At 38.7% G+C, this 23,106-nt stretch overlaps 1 protein-coding gene across 30 annotated transcripts in view; it reads left to right on the top strand.

Annotated features, from left to right (window-relative positions):
• Positions 1-23,106, top strand: part of adgrl2a (adhesion G protein-coupled receptor L2a) — a 148,202-nt gene that overhangs the window by 38,928 nt on the left and 86,168 nt on the right. The window lies entirely within an intron of this gene.

Below are 23,106 nucleotides of genomic sequence, written 5' to 3'. Positions count from 1 at the left end.
ATCAGCTAATCACAGTAACAGGGTTGCTAATCCATGCTAATGTTAGCTTTTTCTCAGCAGTAGAAGCTAGATATTTAGCTAGCTGTTACTGCTGACCAAGAGGACAAACTGACTGATGGAAAATGTGAAAAATAGAAGAGAGGATGTAGCTTTTGTTTAACCCATTCTTTAGGATATCTGTTTGATGATGTTAATTCCAGCGTTTCATGGGATTCACCAGCTAAAAAGGTTATGCTAACAGAGTTGTTGTGGGACACATGCATAATAATTATTATTCAAAATATTATGCTGATTAAAAAATGTTGCCACAATTACGAGAGACATAAATGAAACAAATAATACAAATAAAGAGATTTACATTTAATTTTAACTGTTTTATTTGAGATTCAGTTTGGTCATCAGGGGGTGGGGCAAGAGAAAAAAGGTGTTTTAGGGGGAACTCCAGACTTATTTGGTATTTTTAAAAACATTTTCAAACATTCTTTTCTCCTATTTTTTTTTAGACTTGGTTTGAGGACAAGTACATTTACACAATAACTGCATGTTTTAGTATTTTCTACATGAATTATTAGAAATTTGACAGGTGGGATGTAAAATGTCCTCCAGTTCTGGAGTGATATCTGTGATTCCGTTGCAAAGCTGTTTGTTTAATTAAGTCTTCTCAGACAAAACGTCTGGACTGCGTTCTCCTGACATGTTGCTGAACCTCTAACGTGGTCCTTCATTGGGAGCCGACTAGTTTCGGCGTGACAGACTTGGTGTGAAAGCCACCGTCTCCCATCTTGCTAGGCGCTGATCTTTGTGGATAACGGGCATTCACTCGGCTCCCACGAGACCCTCGCTGGGTGGGATCTCAGGCACCCAAGATTAGTCATCAGCCCACATGCTGCCTTGTCTGCCTTGTATTTTACCGTCATGCTTTGTCTCACTTTGTTCTTGCTCAGCAGAGTCATGTGGGCCCCTAACAAGTATATCCCAAACAATCTACAAAGCATGTTCTGATAACCCATCGAGCCTCTCGTCTGAATCCCAAATACGGGAAAACAAATACGACTTATCAATCTCCAGTGCAGTGGTCTATAACCAAAAACATATTATTCATGGAACATTTATTGTTTTGTGCTCTCGACGGCTGCCTCTGATCTGACCATGGCAGATGTGACGAGCGGTATGTGGGCATCTTTGTATAAGCAGGCATCAATTTGTCAGAGCTATGCCTCCGTTTTAAAAGTTCTGCCGTCTGCTCCTGTGTTTCTATATTTGCTGTCTTCAACCCGGGTTAGCTGCAAGATTTGATGTTAAAGTTCTGGTATATTTAACAGAGAGAGAGAGAGAGAGGGAAAAAAGAAAGAAGAGAAAGCACAAGTGAATTGAGAGCTAAAGCTGCCCGTATGATAAAAGAAATAGCACAGGCGCTTTGGTTCTTTAATATTTTTATGTTGCTCGAGCTCTGTGTAGTGGACATCAAGGAGCGCAGGCAGACCTCACGCAAGGACTGCTGATGAAGTGCTGTCTGGAAGGGGCGGACAAGGAGAATGTTTTTGATTATCCAGTGGAGATGGTATTTCAAACAGGAAGCAGCATGTACACCTCGCGCCAGACAAATGAACCGGCTCCCCTGGTCAAAGGCCAAACGTAGCTTTGTTTCCTGTTTGCTACTGTAATGCTAAGGAATTTTAAGGGGATTAGACTGCAGAGTTCTGGGCAAATGGATGCCTGGTGTGGTCGATACATTCACTCGTTCACTCGATATGCGTGGGTCATTCCAGGATTGAGGGACTTTTCTTTTATGTCCCACCCATCAAATTTCAAATAATCCATGTGCAAAATACTAAAGGTTGTCATGTAAATGTACTTGTCCTGAGATCAAATCTAAAAAAATAGGAGAAAAGATTGTTTTTAAAAATACCAAATAAGTCTGGAGTTTACCCTAAAATTACATTTTTCTTTTGTTCCACTCCCCTGATGACCAAATTGAATCTGAAAACTGTGAAAGAGATGGTTTATTTTTCAAACGTTTTGAAGCGCAAATGTCCTCCCATTCTGGAATGACTCATGAAATGAAATTTAAATCTCCCTTTTTTGGAGTTATTTTTGATGTCTTATAATTGTAGGGACATTTTTTTAATCAAAATAATGTTTTAAATAATAATTATTATTATGCATGTGTTGCACAACAATCCTGTTAGCATAACCTTTTTAGCTGGTAGAAGCAGAAGAAAACAGTGAATCTCATGAAATGCTGGAATTAACATCATCAAACAGTTTCCATAAAGAATGGGTAGAACAAAGCTATGTCCTCTCTTCTATTTTTCACATTTTCCATCAGTCAGTTTGTCCTCTTGGTCAGCAGTAACAGCTAGCTAAATATCTAGCTTCTACTGCTGAGAAAAAGCTAACATTAGCATGGATTAGCATCCCTGTTACTGTGATTAGAGTAGGGTTAGCAAACAACACAGAAAACATGGAATAAAAATGCTGCCATTGATGTGTAAGCCGAGCCAATCAAGCCTTTGATAGTTTGTTACACACGTGGACAAAATTGTTGGTACCCCTCAGTTAAAGAAGGAAAAACCCACAATTCTCACTGAAATCACTTGAAACTCACAAAAGTAACAATAAATACAAATTTATTGAAAATTAAATAATCAAAATCAGCCATCACTTTTGAATTGTTGATTAACATAATTATTTTAAAAAACAAACTAATGAAATAGGGCTGGACAAAAATGATGGTACCCATAATTTAATATTTTGTTGCACAACCTTTTGAGGCAATCACTGCAATTAAACGATTTCTGTATTTGTCAATGAGCGTTCTGCAGCTGTCAACAGGTATTTTGGCCCACTCCTCATGAGCAAACAGCTCCAGTTGACTCAGGTTTGATGGGTGTCTTCTCCAAATGGCATGTTTCAGCTCCTTCCACATATGTTCAATGGGATTCAGATCTGGGCTCATAGAAGGCCACTTTAGAATAGTCCAACGCTTTTCTCTCAGCCATTCTTGGGTGTTTTTGGCTGTGTGTTTTGGATCGTTGTCCTGTTGGAAGACCCATGACCTGCGACTGAGACCAAGCTTTCTGACACTAGGCAGCACATTTCTCTCCAGAATGCCTTGATAGTCTTCAGATTTCATCGTACCTTGCACACTTTCAAGACACCCTGTGCCAGATGCAGCAAAGCAGCCCCAAAACATTACTGAGCCTCCTCCATGTTTCACCGTAGGGACAGTGTTCTTTTCTTCGTATGCTTGGTTTTTGAGTCTATGAACATAGAGTTGATGTGCCTTACCAAAAAGCTCCAGTTTGGTCTCATCTGTCCAAAGGACATTCTCCCAGAAGCTTTGTGGCTTGTCAACATGCATTTTTGCAAATTCCAGTCTGGCTTTTTTATGAGTTTTTTTCAGCAGTGGTGTCCTCCTTGGTCGTCTCCCATGAAGTCCACTTTGGCTCAAACAACGACGAATGGTGCGATCTGACACTGATGTACCTTGGCCTTGGAGTTCACCTTTAATTTCTTTGGAGGTTGCTCTGGGCTCTTTGGATACAATTCCAACGATCCGTCTCTTCAATTTGTCATCAATTTTCCTCTTGCGGCCACGTCCAGGGAGGTTGGCTACTGTCCCGTGGGTCTTGAACTTCTGAATAATATGAGCCACTGTTGTCACAGGAACTTCAAGCTGTTTAGAGATGGTCTTATAGCCTTTACCTTTAAGATGTTTGTCTATAATTTTTTTTCGGATGTCCTGGGACAATTCTCTCCTTCGCTTTCTGTTGTCCATGTTCAGTGTGGTACACACCTTTTCACCAAACAGCAGGGTGACTACTTGTCTCCCTTTAAATAGGCAGACTGACTGATTATGAGTTTGGAAACACCTGTGATGTCAATTAAATGACACACCTGAGTTAATCATGTCACTCTGGTCAAATAGTTTTCAATCTTTTATAGAGGTACCATCATTTTTGTCCAGGCCTGTTTCATTAGTTTGTTTTTTTAAATAATTATGTTAATCAACAATTCAAAAGTAATGGCTGTTTTTGATTATTTAATTTTCAATAAATTTTTATTTATTGTTACTTTTGTGAGTTTCAAGTGATTTCAGTGAGAATTGTGGGTTTTTCCTTCTTTAACTGAGGGGTACCAACAATTTTGTCCACGTGTGTACCTATTATTTATGATTATGGAGCAGAAAGTTGTGAAAGAGAAGGTCTATTTTTCAAAAATGTTGAACCCCAAATGCCCTCCAATTCTGGAATGACCCTTATATTGACTTCAGCTTGTAAATTAGATACTGTCTTCTGCTGTGCAGCTTTTCCCCCATAAGGTAAATTACATATATTTATCAATGTGAGCAATTTAGCCCCACTGCACCTTCTGATTTCTGCAACAAGAGCAACCGACGGATGAATGCATTGATTGAAGTGGCCTTGAGCTGCTATTCGGGTCTCCGTCGACTCATTTCACAACAGCTGAAACGTACATGTAAACAACAACAATCTGCAGGTGTTCGAGGGGAACCTAATCACGTTTTCATTGTGAGGAAGGAGATCGTAAAGAAAGCTGATTGCAGGACACGTAATGACGGATTCTGTTAAGAACATATCCGAAAGCTCGTGATTTCACAGTTCAGTCACAAGAGTCGGATGTAAGATCTCCCTTCTTGCCCTTAGCGGGGTCCTCTTTGTCCTCCCGCTTTCATTCCTGATTTAGAGCGGCAATAAATCCTGAAGAGGCTCCTGTAAACGAGAGGTGGTGAAACTACGCCCATAAATATAGAGGATTTAGGAGATTTTGAAGGAACCCTGAATGCACCTTTATGAAGCTTGTTAACTTCCAGCGTTTCATGCGTTTTTCTGCTCTTTTGTTCAAAGTCGCCGTAGCATTTTGTTGTTTACAGCTCATCTGAAGGCTGCTTGACCATGGCCTGCTAAAACAGTCAATAATGAAGCTGTTTAGCTCATTAGTCATTTTTGTCGCCGCTCATTTAGGGCGAGGACATGTTGGTTTACTCGCTGTCAAACTAAACACACGTCAGCCGGGGTAATTTGTGCTCTGGTAGATCTCGGCGACGTGACCTCGGCTGACTCAGTTCCTGACCTCGTGAGTCATAATGAGTGTTTGGACGTGGAGGGTTTGGGTCTCTGCTTTTAAAGCCCCGCTCTGGACCGAAGCAAATCATAGACAGATGTCTCCTTGTGGGAATGTTAGAAATCAATATCAAATAAAACCAGTCATTTTGAATCTCTTAACATGTATCTTTCATGATGGTGACACGGCTCAGCTGGACCCGTCGCCTCTTGTTTAATAGTTGCTTAATTTCCATCAATCCCCCCCCCCCCCCGCACACACACACACTTCCTCAGAGCCCCCAAAGTAGTTTTAAATAGGCAACAAGCAATAATTAAGGCCGATAAGCACGAGAGACATCTGATAAACCCTTAAATGATAACTTCAAAGTGCCCCTGCTGAGACATGCGTGAGGGCTGGAAGCAGATGGAGGAGGGAGAGTGTCGGGACTTAGACGAGGTTAATCCACATCTGAAAGTTTTTCTTCTAAGAAGTGTCGGGGTGAAGAGGGGAGAACTTGTTTTAAATGTTACAACAATCAGCTCACTTGAGGGAAAAACACGCAGGCGGGATGGAGGGTCATCAAGATAATATTCAGCCTCCGGATTATGGCGCCCAATAAATCCTAATAAATTGATTCCATTTTAAGTTTCTAGTACAGGGGTGTCAAACATAAGGCCCACGGGCCAGATTGGACCCTCTGGTGGGCCAGTTTTGGATGTAATGTCAATCAACAGCTTCAGTACAACAGAGTCTGGTTTGATGGAACCTTATTGTTGATGTACTGCCACAACTTTTATGCATTTTTTATGTATAAATTTTCTATATTTACAAGCCAGGGGGATAACTTAACCTTCTTCCTTAATAGTTCCCACTTGGCTTTGTATGACGTGGTGGTCAGGATTACGCCACAGAAGTGGAAATGAATGAGAATTTAAAATAATTTCTAAGTCTTGACAAGTTGTAATACACAGGGGGTCCTCGATTTATGATGTCCTCGACTTACGACATTTCTTCTTTCCATTGGAACTGGTTACGGGACGGTTCTCGGTTTACTATGTACCACGATTCGTCGTTATGTCTGATCTGGTTACGGAGAACTAGTTGGTGAGTGGAGCAGACGAGTTCGTCGTCACGCAGCGCTAGAAGGCAGCTTTGTTTACATTCTCTGGTTGTACGCCACCATTCTCTAACTTTTTGCCCTTCATTATGGCTCCCAAGCTAAGTCAGACTCATCTGATGGCAGTGTTTTGAAGAAGAGGAAAGCCGTCTCCATGGAAGTGAAATTAGGTATAATAAAACACTCAAGCTGTAAAAACATTGCAACATGTTCTGTTATCTTTTTGTGAAATGACTCATACGTGCATGACCGTCGTTGGTATTCATGACTTTTATGAAGAACTGATCGATACTGTGACGCATCAATGCCTTTGTTTACATTTTCGCCAGAGTTCTGTCTTACAGCGAAAATCGAGGCTTGGGACTTAATGGTGTTGAAATTTCACTTATTTTTCTTCAGGAATTTTAGGTTGTTCATAATGTTTTGTAAAGAAACAGTTAATTAAATGTGGACATTGTCAGAACGTACTTTTTTGCACTGAAACAAAGGGAAATATTTGGAGTTGTGGTTATTTGTCGGTTATTACGCTGTGATTTTACTGAACTAAAATAAGTTTGACAGCCCTGATTTAGCACTCGGAGTATTACGAGATGCTGTGCTTGAACTCTGTGGAATTTAAGGATGATAGCATTTGCCACCGAGAGGAGCAAACACAACTATTGTGCACGGATGCTCTGTGGGTGTGCGTAACCTTGAATGAGGCCGGTGGAGCTGAGTAAAAACAGCATTGTGTCACATAACAATCTGCAGAGCCGAGAAGGCAGCGAAGTCTGGCCTGAATAAGAGCCGCATAAAGAATTCAGTGGAAGCAGCAGTCGTGTCATCAAGGCATGACTACCCTGTTGGTCAGGGAATTTGAATGCCAGGTGGGGGTCAGTCGAAGCACCGGCTGAATAATGTGGCACAAATGCATACACATGAGAGCAGAGTCTCGGGAAGACGAAGCACCGCCGCGGTCCGCTCGAGGAAGTGCACTTTTTCTGAATGCAAACCAAGCAGATGGACCCTTCTCATTTGTGTGTACTGCCACTGGTGACCCATTGGGAAATGCTTCTTTATTGAATGGAGGAGCATCAAACGCTTCATTGGAGCAGAGAAGGAAGAGTCTGGGTTACCCAATGTATTTTTTTTTGTCATTTTTTTTGTAATGAAATCTGTGGAAATGATATAGAGCCGAGGTGCCCCAACATGTCGCAAATTCAGTCTGAAAGGTCCTTTTGGCACAAAAAAAAAAAAAAAAAGAAAATGACTCACATCTTTTAAAACGTCTAAAGTCTGGATCATTTGATCTCGTTTGAAATATTGTCAGTGATAAGGCTGAGTAATGAGGTCCAAAGAGCTCCGAGGCTCCGTGTCACTAAAAGGCACCGTGACTCCTAGGAGGGACCGACCTATATCAGTCCTGTCCGGGAGTGACTCACAGTTAGCCAAACAAAGCTCTTTAACCCGATAGAGCCCAGCGTAGGCGCTGTGATTGCATATTCATTCTTGATTGGTAGATCTGAAACCAGGTAAGATATATCCATCTTTCTTTTTGCATATAAAATCCAGGAAGTTAGAATAACATTTCACACATTCATCATGTCTTGGAGTTCTTTCTCATTGCAGTGATGGGTTTGTAAAAATACACGATGAAGTGCACATAACATAAATCTTTATCAATGAGACCACGGGATATTGTGCAACTTCTTTTTTTTTTTTTACAAATTTGAGGGCTCCAGCTATGCAATTTCAGTATTTTGAACTGCACTACTTTATTTATTTATTTTTAAAAAAAAGGATCCCCATTAGCTGATGCCAATGGCACCAGCTAGTCTTCCTGGGGTCCTAAAAAAACAACCTTACATCAAAAGATCATGCGTCCAGATCACATCTGTCAAAATACACATCTAATGTACATCATGTTTACGGTGACAAGTTGATGTTAGACCAGTCATTCAGACAACAGGAACAAACAGAACAAGAACAACACAGAAACAGGACATTATAGTCCTGTTAAAAGCTTAGAGTCATCCAGACAATTCCATGTTTTCCAGTAAAACTCCCACTTTTATCCATGTGCTAACATAACTGCACAAGAGTTTTCTAACCATCAGTGAGCCTTTCAACAGCATTAGCTAACACAATGTAGCATTAGAACACAGGAGTGATGGTTGCTGGAAATGTTCCTCTGTACCCCTATGGAGATATTCCATTAAAAATCAGCCGTTTATAGCTAGAATAGTCATTTACCACATTAATAATGTCTACACTGGATTTATCCAGTGTTTCCCCTCCTATATGACCGATGAGGCGGGTTGCCTCACTGGTATAGGCCACCGCCTCGTTACAATTTTGCCGACATTGCCGCCTCACTGGTGCGCGCCAAACAAACAAACAAAAAAAAAAGTAATGCTAAATATTAGAAAGCATTGACACATAAGTCCGGTATATTCGCCGCTGAAATCAACAAGCCAGAATGGCAGCCTTTTCTCGCCGTGGCTGAAGACAGCAAAGCACATCCCCATTGTGGACAAGAAGCGGCAGCGCTCCATGGTTTCATTTTTCGGGGCTAAAAGTAGGTGTGTATCACAGACATATGTCAAATTAAGTATCAAAACTATCGCATGTCATCAAAATAAAGTAAGCAACGCGGTGTAGGCATCGATCTCGCTTCCTTTACTGAGTGTGCTTACTGTTTTGTTGTCCGCGGCGATACGAATTGACAGTGACTGCAAAAATGGCTCCAGTTAAAACATTTAGGCGACAAAACCCGTTCTCACCAACGAGACAAATGATTTCAATGGAATGTAAAGTTCCTAGTTTCTTTTGATAAAATGATTTATAGAGTGCCTGAAATTATATCATTCAATGGCAAAACAAATTCTGTAATTTCAACGGTTCAGCGGGCCGTTTTGATATCTGCATAAGCATTTATCAAAATAAACCGACACTGCCAACGCGATTATAGAAACACTATACACCCATGGAAAGCTAAGATTGGTCAACATTAATCCCCACTTATATTTGATTTGCCTCATGTAATAAAGAGAGCATGTGTTCAAATTTGGTGTTTGTGTTTTCAAGAATGTTTACTTAAAGTCTTTAATTCAGCTGCCTGACACATATCACAAAATTATGTATTCTAACTCAAGGTTAACAACTGGTATTCTAAAGAAGTTATTTCTTTATTCAAAAAGGGAACAGTTTTGAAAACAGAACTAACTCCTTCAGAAAACCAGCTGTTAACCCAGAGTTGAAGTTTTCTTTCACATTTTTAAGTAAAATGAAGGTCATGACATAACCTTTTTATTATAAATAAAAATCAAGTGGGAATTTGGTACCTAACATGTAGTTGTTTTTAGAAAAAAAGTAAAAGTCACCACTTGATTCCAGATTCAAGTCCTTTGTCATCTTTTTCAAATTTGTAAAAAGAACTGATGTGGCATTTTGGAATGGCTTGTGGAAATCTGACCAGAATATAATAGACTGAACTAGTTGACATGTTTTGATCGCAAGGACAAGTGGGTTTATATTTGTCATATTTTCTCCCTATCACTAATTTTTAGAAAAGAAACATGAAAATTTTATTTAATTTAGTTTTTGGAAATGGCTACAAATACAACAAAATGTGCTCCAAATTGTGCCAGAATGCCCCATTTTGCATCTTCATTTTCAAGATGCCTTCGGCCCTTGCCTACACCCCACCACCTCACAGCCATTTCAACCCAGGGGAAACAGTGTTATCGTTCGTTTAATGTTATCTTCACTGAAAAAAAATGCATTTCTTTCAAAAATAAGGACATTTCTAAGTGACCCTAAACTTTTGAACGGTGGTGTGTATTTAGTTTCCCTGAGCAAAAACATTTTTGGAAATTATAAACTCATCAAAATTAAAGGTATACTGCGCTTAACTGTCTGAAGGGAATTTCAAATCAGTACATTACAGCGTAATGTAAATTTAATTCTTTCAAACATTACATTAAATGGATTTCAGATATTGTCACTGGTCCAGAAGGAAGTTTAAACAGACTTCTGTTTGCAGCTAGAAGAGTTCAGATCCAGCAAATGAGACCAAAAACTCTGCAGGATGTAAAAAAAAGTTTCCAGCCAGAATAGTCATTTACCACATTAACAATGTAGACATTGTTAATGTCGACATTGAACTGCACTACTGAACATTAAATGATTTATCATTCATTTAATGTTATCTTCATTGAAAAAACATCTTTTTCTTTCAAACATAAGGACCTTTCTGAGTGACCCCAAACTTTTGAACGATGGTGTGTATGTGGAAAGAAACCATTTTCTTTTTTTGTGTTTATTGCATTTTTAAGCAATTTATTGCAGTAGTGAAGACAAAAGTCAATACATGTTAAAATGTGCACTACAGTGTGTAAAAATGTAAAGATATGTCCTGGCAGACTTGCACAATGGCAGGTTTTTGAAGGGTTAAAGCAAGTTGCGCAAAAAATCACCACTTCTTCATCTGGTTTAAAAAATGAATCCTTTGATAATCTCAGGATGTATTTTCACAGTAAAATGTGCCGCTGACCATTCATTCTGCAGCTCGGGACACAATTTACTGTTTCCAGAAGATGTCCTTGCTTTTTCGTACGACCTAAAAAACACTCCCTCTTTTATTTTATTCTGCTTCTCACACACACACACACACACACACACACACACACACACACACACACACACACACACACACACACACACACACACACACACACACACACAGCCAGCCAGCGCCTGGCCCACGGCTATCCGATATTAGAGAGTGAGATGACACTGTGTGCTTGTGTGAGTGCAGTCAGCCGACATGTGCAGATGATGTGAAGTCAATAATGCATTATGAAAAAAGGGGATTTATGACCTTGATGAGCCCCATAGAGCTTAATTAGGCCTAAAGGTTGATTTACATACAAGTGTACATGGAATTTGATGAGGCCGTGTTTTTCCTGCTGCTGCCAGAGCTTTCTCATTTTGTCTGGCAGCAACACTTGATGCCTCGTATTTGTTCGAATTCTTATGGATTAGAAAAGAAAAGGAAAAAAAACACATAAAACTATAAACCTTTCCTTGGCTGCTAGTCTTTCCAAGTGTCCGTGTTTTGTCGGAAGACAGTAAAATTGTCTGGTAGTGTAAGCTGCCGGATCGTATTTCTTTTCTTGTGCAATGATGGCATTTCCTGTGCCGGCTTATGTGTCTACAAGTGCTGGTTTGGAGATGAGGAATAAACTAAATGGGGGAGAAAAAAAGTCTCTGACAGGGTAAATTTCTGTTTAAAGAGGCCCGGCTAAACCAAAAAAAGGGAGAAAAAAAAATGGCTTTCGTTTTTTTTTTCACTGCGTCTATTCAGAGAGAAATGACAAGATCTTTTTCAGAGTCATGTACCTATATCAAAGATGCTCCTGATAGCCCCCCTGCTGTTGCTATGGAAGTAGCGGAGATGTAAATGAACTGGAGTGAACTGGATGGTGTAGAATACAAATGAGGTTGGGATGCTCATTCTCCTGCTGCTCTTTGCCTCATCTTCTTCCAGTATCTCTCTCTGTTCCCGTCTGCCTCTCTCTCTCTCTCTCTCTCTCTCTCTCTCTGCACAAGTAGATTTCAAACCGGTATTCCACATATTTCAACACCACATAATGTAATATCTGAATATATATAGATGTAGAGAGAAAATAATATATAATATATAATAGAATGGCCTCTCTTCTGTTAAACACGAGCACTGTGGCTTTGTGCGGATTCCTCGGGCGCTGTGGTATCGTGCTGATGCATTGATGAAATAAGAATAGAAAAATCAATGTTTTGTTCCCCCTACAGAGGATAATCTGGGATATAAATATGAGCTAAGATGTCAGGGCGGTGTATTCTGTGTCGCACGCGTCATAGTTTTCGCGTCAGTTGTCAACTTGGTTAATAATCCGTGGATGTAAAGTGCCGTTTGCCCAAAAACAACGTCAGATTTCAACACGTGCAAAGTGGAAAAAAATAAAAATAAAACACACAAAAAAATAGGAGCAGTGTTGAGTTAAAGTTACCATGCAGAAACTCAAAAGAATGTTGAATATCTGTCATGCCAGAAGTTTTAATTCCTCTTTACAATGGCCACACAGAGCCAGCGGTGGAGCTCCAACCCCGCTGTTTGCAGGATATATGCAATATTTTCTTTCTTCTCCTCCCCTGCGTGGACCTGACTTCTTAAGAATACATGCTGTTGTAAAGGATATCTCTGGATTATAGAATCAGCACTGTGGGAAGAGTCTTGACTTAAAGGTTTCTTTTCCTGCACAGACTTCCTTTGCTTGTAGCACAGATAGGATGGAGGAGGGGGTTAGCAGAACCTGGAGGACTCAAGCTGCGTCTCCCGTGGCTCCAAGCTAATGCTATAGGCCACACTTTTCTTTCACCCAAAATCCCCCCAGCAAGCGACCTTGTCGGCTCGGGAGCGCAGAATAATGGCGGGGCCGAGCGGAGATGCTAGCTCATTTACAAGCAGCTGTTTAGCTCCAGTCAGAACAGCGAGGCTAATCAAAGGGCCGCGCTAACGGTAGACGACAAGCATCGGCGGCGTCCCTGTCACACTTCTCATTGGCTCTGGACAGAAAAATTATCTGGTTTCACATCAAAATAATCTGGAGACCTCTTTTGTGCTCGGGGCACAATGATGGCAGCGTGAGGGGCTGAATGGGCCTTTTGATCGCCTCTGCTTTGCCCCTGGACTCACTGTGGAAGCATGTGTAACTCAAGCTACAAAGAGTCAGTTTAATACGAAAACCATTTACTGGATGCAGACGGAGAGCAGAATAGTTCCTCTGTTGTTCATTCTCCATAATCAGAGCAATAGTTAAATCATTTCATTACATCGATGGAGGCATAAGTTTGCTGGCCTGTTTAACCCTTAGATGATGATTTCTTAGGGCTTGCTCTGGGAGGTCAGGCATATGGGCGCTGTATAGCAAGCATCTTTGAATTGTAATTGGTGCTAGAGAAATAAAATTGAATTGAACTGAAGATGCGGAAGTGGATCAGAAATAACCCAGTGAGGTCGTTTTCTTCCAGGATCTTTTTATCATTCCATATTCCAGGTGTTACTCAAACCTTTAATTCTTTGAAAGAAATTGTAATATTTACATCACTACCCCAAGCTCTTTATCTCTGGTAATATCATACAAGAGGTGATCGACAAACTTGGTGGAAAAGAGTAGAAAAATGTCAACAAAATGAACATTGACATTATTCTATTGCCATTTTGTGTAATATTCTTCTTTTTTCAATTATCAAAATGTTCAAAGTCTGTTATGAAGTGAAAAATAAACATATTTCAATCATGAAATCATTCTTGTGTGGACAAAAATATAATACAAACAATAATACAAGTGATTATTCTTAACTAAAATGAGAAAAATGGTATAAAAACACATTGATTCTTATGCAGGTCATTTTGGACCCACTTATGGAAGAGTGTAGGGTCCAACCACTGGAGCATCTAAGGGTTAAAAATATTCTCAAACATTCTTTTCTCCAAGATTGTTTGGATTTGATCTCAGGAAGTAAAGTACATTTACACAACAAGTGCATGTTTTCATATTTTGCTCATGGATTATTTGACATTTGATTTGGTGGGACGTAAAATGTCCTCCAGTTCTGGAAAGACCCGCGAAGAGTCACGTTAATATGAAAACCATTTACTGGGTGCAGATGAAGAGCAAAGTAGTTCCTCTGTCATTTATTCTCAGTAATCAGAGCTCGGCAATAGTTAAATCATTTCCTGCCATGGATGGAGGAATGAGTTTGTTGGCCAGATTGAACATGCTTGTGTGGACGCGTAGACTCGTACGTTGAGTCTTGTTTCGACATGCTGGACGTCTCCACATGGCTGAAGAAGATCCTAATGACTCCTCGTTTCTGTGAAATAGGAAGACATTTTGTTCATTACCTCTGCTTCAGCGACACTCACATCCGACCAGATGGTCACTTTCCAATTGATTTGGCTCATCTGTGAGAGAAAAAATGAATTAAAACATTACAGCGCCAAAGAGATGGTGCATAATGGCTCCGGCCTACATATGGGGGTTTCTCATAGTTCTTCAGCCGCGAATTCTTTATGGGCCTAATGTCATTGCAAAGGTTACATATGGCAGTAAACGGCAGCCTGGGAAGCCTTAAATAGAGGTTTGTCATTGGAGTAATAAAGTGCTATAACCCATGAAAATAGAGGTCCTGTGCACCAATCAAAGTCAATTACTGGCATGTTGGAACAACATTTCCAATAAGCACAAGTCAGAGGTTCACTGACTCCAGTTTTTTCTTTTTTTAAGTAGACAACGAGTTCTAATGTTTGTTTGTTGATGAATAAAAATGAAATAAATGAAAATCTGCAGCGTTTTTAAGGTTTCAGCTGCAAGTTGACTCAGTTCAGTGTCTTCTACGTAGCTGAGGACGAAGAACTGCTCTGGTTCTGGTGGAGGTCGTAGGTGATTGGAAACGGTGTCAACAGCCCATAATAAGGGTTGGAGCAGCGCACAAGGTTGCCATGGCCACCAGATGGAGCTTTTCATGTTATATCTTAGTGACTATGCCTTGATCCTTTGCTTCCTGCTGTTTAATTAGTGCAGAAAATAAAAAAAAAAGATCCTTTAGCTTTTTGATTGGTCGTAAAACCTGACATTTAGTTTTTCTATGATGTGAATTTTTAAAAGATGACTATGTTTAAAAAGAATCTATCATTCTAAAGGGAGTTGGTTGATTTTTTTTTTTATTGTAGTGCATCTGAACTGGAAATAAAAATAATTTAAAATTAGCCTTTCTCATACCATACAACACTGGCACACACACTTCTAAAATCGTTTTTTGCTTCAGATCAGAACATTGTGCTGCTGATTTAAACGGTCAAATTAGCCGCGTTGAATCATGTAGTAGCAACAACTGCAATTCTCTGCAGACAGATAGCTATCTTTTTCTGAAAGAAGAACACAGGTGCATGGAAATATTTCAACCACATTCTCATTTTCATTGCACATGTGGAGCCTGCATGCCAACAAATTCAGCTTCTTTGCAAATGAAGTGGAAAAAAACAGAAGAACCCTGAAATCTGAAGACATGATGCCTAATCAGACAGACTTGTCTTGTAGATTCGTCGTGAAAAGTGAAAACAGTGCTTTTGGTTCCTTGTTTTTACATCAAGCAGTAAGAAAACTTGTAGCTTGGTGTGTTTGAGTTAATTTGCATGACTATGTTAAAGCTCTTGCAGTGACTGTTCGAATCGAGATATTGTGCAGTTTTTTCCTTCCAGTCCTTGAGTAGCTTTGGATGCACTATGGCAGAGTGGAAATACATCAAAGCTTATGATCTGATATTTTAAGATGTCTGAAGTGTGTTTTACCTGTGAAACGGAGCAATAAAATGCAAAAAAAAAAACACACACACAACTAAAAACTCCTCCTGCATGGACCTGGTTCCACTCCGCTTTAATTTTGACCCGTTCGGAGCATTTCGACAAAAAATCTTCCCAGCTAGAACCGAGAAATCGCAGGTTTTCCTCGATCCTGAATGCGAAGCGTGACGACATCAGTGTCACGTATACTCGGCAGATGTGCAGTCGATGCCGCAGCCTCGATTAAAACGGTTCTGCTCGACGCTGGCACAAAGGTTCCAGCGGTGGTGAATAGACCTACTGTAGTCGGAGAACCAGAGCTAATTCAGTGGAAAAGCTGCAGCCTCGTGGTCGTGGTTTTTTTTTTTGGGATCCGAGTGCACGATGCGTGGCGCCATTTTGTTGCCTCAGCAGCCTCTTTGTAAAAAAGCTCAGAGGTAAAACAGAAAAAAAAGGTCCAGGAAACACAGCAACAAGTGCTTTGTGCTGCTCCAATTAACCGTTGAGCTTTTTCTAGGAGGAGGAGATCATTAAGCAAAAGAAACCCTCAGTGGATGCTTGATGCCGTCAGTATTTGAACCCTCGCTCCGTATTGTTATTCCTGACATGTTTTACTGTCACCATATGGAAAGTAAATAATTTTCATAGCATGCATTCCCTGAATAATTATGCTAATAACCCTATGAGCAAAATAATGATTACTTTTCAGGCTCATTTGAATAATCACATTATTTAGTTAAGTGAGACAGTGAGCATTGGATGTGTTTATGTTAGATCCACTGTGATCGCATTATTCTGCTGTAATTGCGACGCGTGATCGATGGTGTTTTTGTTTTTTCATATTGTGTGTCTGGAAGCAGACAAAGAGGATTTATTTGATGTGGAAATGCTGCAGTTGACCACATAAAAGATCCTAAGCAACAAACAGATGTCAGAAAAGCAGGAGAAACATTTTTTTCCTCAACTTTCTGGCCAATAATGACCAATAATTTATAATTTTTGTAGTTAAAAAAGGAATTTTTATTGGCACACACTACCATATAAAGGATTTATGTGATGTAGTTAAAGAAATGTTGTATTGAACAATTTGAAAGAATATAAAGAATATAAAAGAACTGCAGAGCTGTAGAAAGAGACCAGAGGTCAGCATGGCAGGGTAAGGTATTTTAGATTTTTGACCAATAATTCAGAATTGTTGCAGTTATAAATGAGATTTTTGCCATGTACAATATAAAAGACCCTAAGCAACAAACTGATGTCAGAATAGCAGCGAAAACTATTTTTCTTTGGCTTTTTATCCAATAATGACCAATAATTTATACATTTTGTAGTTAAAATTTTAATTTTGCTGGCATGAACCACTACAAAGGGGTTATATATTTGATATAAAAATGTTGCAATGTACAACATAAAAGAATTTCAGCAAAAAAACGTTATATAAACGTTATATAAAGGATTTTTTGCAGACAAGGAAGATTTGTCTGCTATAGAAATGCTGCAGTCTACCATATAAAAAATCCTTAGCAACAGATGTCAAAGTAGCAGAAGAAACTATTTTTTTTAGCTTTTTATCCAATAATGACCAATAATTAATCATTTTTGTAGTTACAGTACAGTATAAAAGAACTAAAGCAACAACCACATGTCAGTATAGTCGTATAAACTGTGTTTTTAAACTCTTTTGGCCAATAATGCCCAATTTCGAGGTAAAAATAGAATTTTTGCTGGCACACACCACCACATTTGTGAAATTTGTTTGTCAAAAGGTCGTATTTTCTGAGAAATCTCAAATAAAAGTGCAACAAGATGAACCTAAATGAAATAATAATCAGACGAGAGGCTTAATCGTCGACATTTGAATAAAGAATCGTTGAACTTTGTTTGCTGGATTGCTGCTTGTTCCTGTATCGATCCGACCGTGTCACTCATCTCCACATGAACCAAAAACACCATCTGACACCAGGGTGAGAAAGTAGTTCAGCCTCGGGCCTGATCAATGCACTGAGGCTTTTGAAGGTTTTTTCGGCCACGCTTTCAAACCATGTTGCACAATAAAGCGCGCCGAGAGGACGGCGAGCCAGAAATCCGAACACGAAAACATCCCATTATTACAGAGCCTGTCATCAGCAGAAGTTGCCGGTGTGTTTCAGGATTCCTTGAGCCGACATTTATCTCCTCGTTGCCGCGGCTTCTGTTTTTCTATTTAAGCGCAGAGAGACTGACTGCTCTAAATCATAAAACCAGAGATGGGGAAGGCTCCACGGAGTGATTTAAGTGTTTTAGCAGCGTTCCCGGAACACGGCGGGGTCGTGGATCTGGAGATCAGACCCGGAGGTCGAAGAAACGGCCAGAAAGCAGCTCAGAGTGGAACAGAGCGAGTTAATGTACCCCACCTATAGATGAACGATTGATCGGCTCCCAGTCAATGTGACCTTTATAGTAAGACAAGCTCAGCCTGGTCCAGTCTCAGCACAGCTCTGGATAAACGAGCTCTAGTGACGAGTATTGGACGAAGAAAATATACAAGACTGTAAAAAAAAATCTGAGTTTTAAAAAAATGCATTTTTAAAATCCATAAAAATGTCAATTAGCAAAAAAAATTGACTGAATTTAATAAATCCAAAGCAAGGTAACATAAATAAATGCAATCTTTTAATGTTCAGTTATAGGTAAAAACTCATTTTACAGGATTATTATTGTAGCTATAATCATAGATTTATCTTATAACTCTAATTATGCGTGTTTACTACATTTTTCCAACGGAAATTAAGTTAATTGTTTAGATGGACGTGTATTTTATGTGAAGTTCATATTCATATTACACATAAAATGATCTAAAATTAACAGAAAATACATGGCCATGATAGAATTCAACCATATTAGAGGTAATTTTGTTGTTTTTACTCATACAAATGTACTTAAACTTTAAAAGAACCCAGAAACTACACATTAAGTACATTTAAGGCTAGAAATGGTATTTTTATTATTGAAAATGTGTGTTTCTTTATTAGATGGTTATATTCTACTCAGCTTTGGAGACACAGTTGCTGAAATATTGCAGTATTTTTTTTTAGCAGTATAGACCTTTACAATATACATAACATATTGTAATATCAGATTAAGTGTTTGACATAGACCAGCTCATAGACCAACAAATTATATAATACAACACCAATTAATAGTGGCACTTTTGTGCAGTATGAATAATAATTGTATTATAATAATTAACCATATTTGTATGTAATTTCCTTGTATTTTTTCTAAAGTAATACCATTCATTTTAATCTGATATGAATAATTAATAGAGGATTCTTGCAGTTTGAAACAGAATTACTGGTTTTTCAACTGTATTTTAACATTTTATACTTGAAATTCTATAATGAAATCCAACTAATAGTGACTCTTTTTTGCAGTATTGTGCCTGATTGTTGGTCTTTTTTTATTGGACTGTATTCATAAGTATTTTAATTAGTTTTTGCACATGTACACATGTACTTGATTAAACTTATAAAAGCCATAAAAATACACATTAAATAAAATTAAGACTCGAAACAGTATTTTACTAGTTTTTAAACTGTAGAACAACCATGTTAAAGGTAATTATGTTGTTTTTACACATAAACTTTAGAAAGCCAAAAAACAAAATATAAGAAACTGTATTTTATTCTAAGAGGTGACAGTTTTTATGAGATGAGTATTTTCTGTTCTATTACAGCAGCTTTTGGAGACACAGCTGGTAAAATATTGCAGTATTTTCCGCAGTATAGGCTTTTATGATGTACAGAACGTATTGCAGGATTAGATTAAGTGTTTGACATAGACCAGCTCTGCACTGGTGAGTCATAGCGTCGTTTTCCTTCTGCTTATGTCGAGATACAGACAACACTCTCATGAATTATAGAAAAGTTTTTATGCTTCTCAGGTGTACCAGATGTGGAAAATATGAAAGTTGTCTTTTTATTTTTTTTTGTGATGAGACACCTGGAGAGAGAAGCAACAGACAAGTCTCCATTACACAGCTGCCATGATCACATCCTGATTTGTGTGTGAAGGATGGTAACGTGGCGCTGAGTGATGTTTGACTGTCCGTTCGCTCGCTAAACGCAGGATTTCAGTGTTTCGGTGAAGCTCTGCTGGAGTGCTTTGACATGAACTCCAGATTGGCTGTCAAGTCTTGTTCCTAACATGCTGTGTTTTCACTTTTTCCACTTGGGCTTTTTCTCTCAAGCCAACATCTCTGATAAATTGTTTATCACCTTAAGCGTTTCTTTTTGGCTCCAGAGAGAGAAAAAGAAAAAAGAAAAGAAGAAATAGAGCTGAAGTCCATCGTGTTTGAAAGCCCTAACATCTATTGGTCACACAAGAAAGTAAATCAAACTGTACAGCCTTAAAACATAATGAAAAAACACTTGTTAGACAATATGTAAAACAAGTTTTAGGTTAAAATGTTGACCTAAAATTCTTTATACATTTTTGAATGCTTTAAACATTCATAGCTAACATTTTCATAGGGATCTGTAGTGAAAGATGCTAATGGTAATAATAAAAAGTCAACTTATTAAAAGTAATAAGTTCACTTTTCAGCAATACCATTAGCGTTAAGCATTAGCGTAAGTTTACTTGTTAGCATTAGCATTTGCATTAACATTAGCAATGCTAATACGTGTACTTTTTAGCATTAACATTAGTATTAGGCATTAGCTGAAATTTACTTTTTAGCATTAACAGTAGCGGTGCTAATGCTAAAAAGTAAATTTATCAAAAGTAATGTTTGCTATTATTAACTTTGTAGCATTAGTATAAGTTTACTTTTTAGCAATAACATTAGCATTAAACACTAGCATTAGTTTATTTTTTATTAGCATTAACATTAGTGATGCTATTAAGTTTACTTTTTAGCATTAACATTAGTAATACTAATAAGTTTACCTTTTAGCATAATGTTAAAAATAAACATTAAAAGTAATGTTTGCTATTATTAAGATTACTTTTTAGCATTACCATTAGCATTAAGAATTAGCATAAGTTTTCTTTTTAGCATTAAGATTTGTGATGCTAGCCTTAATGCTAGAAAATAATAAGATCACTTTGCAGCATAGAGTTACAAGCAAACTTATTAAAAATAATAAATTTACTTTTAATACATTTATTTTTTAGCATTAAGCATTAGCACAAGTTTACCTCATAGCATTAACATTAGAGGTGCTAAGAAGTTTACCTTTTAGCATAATGTCAAATTTAAACTTTCTAAAAGTAATAAGTTTACTTTTAATAAGTTTACTTTTATATATTACCACTAGCATTAAGCTTTAGCATAAGTTTGCTTTTTAGCATTAACGTTAGTCATGCTAATGTTACTGCTAAAAAGTAAAAATATTAAGTTTACTTTTACTTATAAAACTATTAATAACTTTGCTTTTTAACGATGCTAATGTTAATGCTAACAGACAGCTTCTTCTTCTGCGGCTCAGCTGAAACAACACAGTGACGTCACCAGAAAAACACGGCTTCCGGCTTCTTCTTCTTCTTCTTCTTCTTCTTCTCCTCAAAATGAGCTAAAAGATCATTTGTAGTCTTTAACATGTGCAGATTAGACTTTCAACAGGTACCGATGTACATTTGATCTGAGGTTGCTGCTTCGTTTAGAGGGTGTTCTGGGTGAGATTTTATTAGAGATTGTAAAAAAAACTTACACAAAAATAATCTCTCACTCGTGGAGACAAAAGGATCCTTCCCCGGTGATCGTTTGCTGCCAACCAAATAAAAGAGGTTAGAAAGGCTGCCCTTCTCCTCACACATATATCCTTTGTTTACCCCCAGTTCTCCTCAGAAGAAGGATTTTCACCTGATTGGCGCACAAACGGAGGATCAGGCAATACAAACTGACATTTATCTTCCTTTGTAAAAGACCACAGCAGCGTTTCCCGGCGAGGAGCACAATGCAGAATGCTAATCCCCTGCCACTGTAGCTTAGCATTTAATCAGACAAAGATAATTGTATTGGTAGTTAATTGATGAAGCATTCAATAGGGGCAAAATGAACTCAGCCTTTCTTTGCCAATTTAGTCCGACGTCTTTAAGTAAACTGCTGCGTCTCACGGAGGGGGAAAGGAAAAAGAAATCATCATGAGCACTTATGGCTCAGTCCTACTTCCTGCTAAACCTTCGGAGGCATCGGCTGAGTTTGGCTGCTGTTTAAGGCCTTGAAGAGGTGACAAAGTCGCCACTTGGTGCAGCGACACCAGTTATTATTCAGCGCCGCCAGTGGTTTAGTCCACAGAGGAGCAGCTGGAGATCTTTTTAAGCTCCCCATTACAATGTGACATCCCAAAGCTGTAGAAAACTCTGACCTGAAGAGCAGATTTGGGTTTAGTTAAGCATGCAGTTCACTTTTAGTTTAACTATGGCTTTTGGCATTGTTCATATTTGCAGAGCCACAATATTGATTTCCATTTTTTTCTTTTTTTTTCTCTTCTCCCGCCCCCCTTCGGTTGTCAGTGCTGCAAAGTGGATTAAATTACACTCATGTTGTCGTGCTTGTTCTTCTTCTTCGTTTCGGATGGAAAAACGAGCATCTCGAGTGAAACCACAAGTCTCCAGCGACAGAGTCTGTGATGACAGTGTGTGTGTGTTTTTTTTAAAGTACACTCTGTTTATTGGGTTTTCAGATAAGCCAACAGTTACAAAATTCTTACTTTAGCAAGATTTTTGGCAGAAGTAATACAGACGGAGGCATTCAGTGTGTGCGCATTCATAAACACATATACATATGCAACAAAAATAAAAAACAAACAAACAAAAAAATGACCAAATAAACCTAAATAAGAGAAGTTTACATATCAACCAGATCAGAAGTATCGTCTCTTACAGTACACCATCCAGCTGTATGGCAATGGTCCCATAGATCCAATTCCTCTTCATAAATACATAAAGAATAAATACAAATTTAACTAGAAAAGCACTCAGAGAGCGCAGTCCTCCTCCAAGGCTGCTCATTCCCCCACATGTCAGAAATGCAGCATTTGTTTATTAGTTATTGATGATCAGAAATCACGGCAACATAGAACATGTTCATTTAAAGACCCACCGAGGATGATTTTAGCGGAAATGTAGCGTTGCCAAAGCAGCCACGCTTCTGTCAGTCTGCCCCAGGGCAGCTGTGGCTACAAATGTAGCTTACCACCACCAGAGTGAGAATTATTATTATTCTGCATGTGTACGTTATGTACGGGTACCAAATCACGTGACTTAAATATGTAGCAGGCAGCAGGAATTGATGGGACTCAGAAACACCCCCACAGTTTAATCAGTTGTTCCTTGGATCGTTTCCAACGGATAAATCCTGATAAGTCTGCAGTAGTGGATTTGTAGTAGGATCACAATCATGCAGTGTTCACTTGTTGTCATGGTTACAGTGACGCCGTGCCGCTATCTCGCAATGATACAGAAACATTTAACAAATGCGTGGATCCAGACTGTAAGCCGCATCACTGCCAAAATCTAATCACTTGGTCCTTGTGTCATTTCTGACCTTCACTGAAAATGTATTTCA

This window comes from Acanthochromis polyacanthus, chromosome 4 (assembly GCF_021347895.1).
Source record: "Acanthochromis polyacanthus isolate Apoly-LR-REF ecotype Palm Island chromosome 4, KAUST_Apoly_ChrSc, whole genome shotgun sequence".
In the NCBI taxonomy this organism is placed as follows: Eukaryota; Metazoa; Chordata; class Actinopteri; family Pomacentridae; genus Acanthochromis; species Acanthochromis polyacanthus.
The sequence above is the reverse complement of the archived record's forward strand: the minus strand, read 5'-3'. Positions and strand labels throughout refer to the sequence as shown.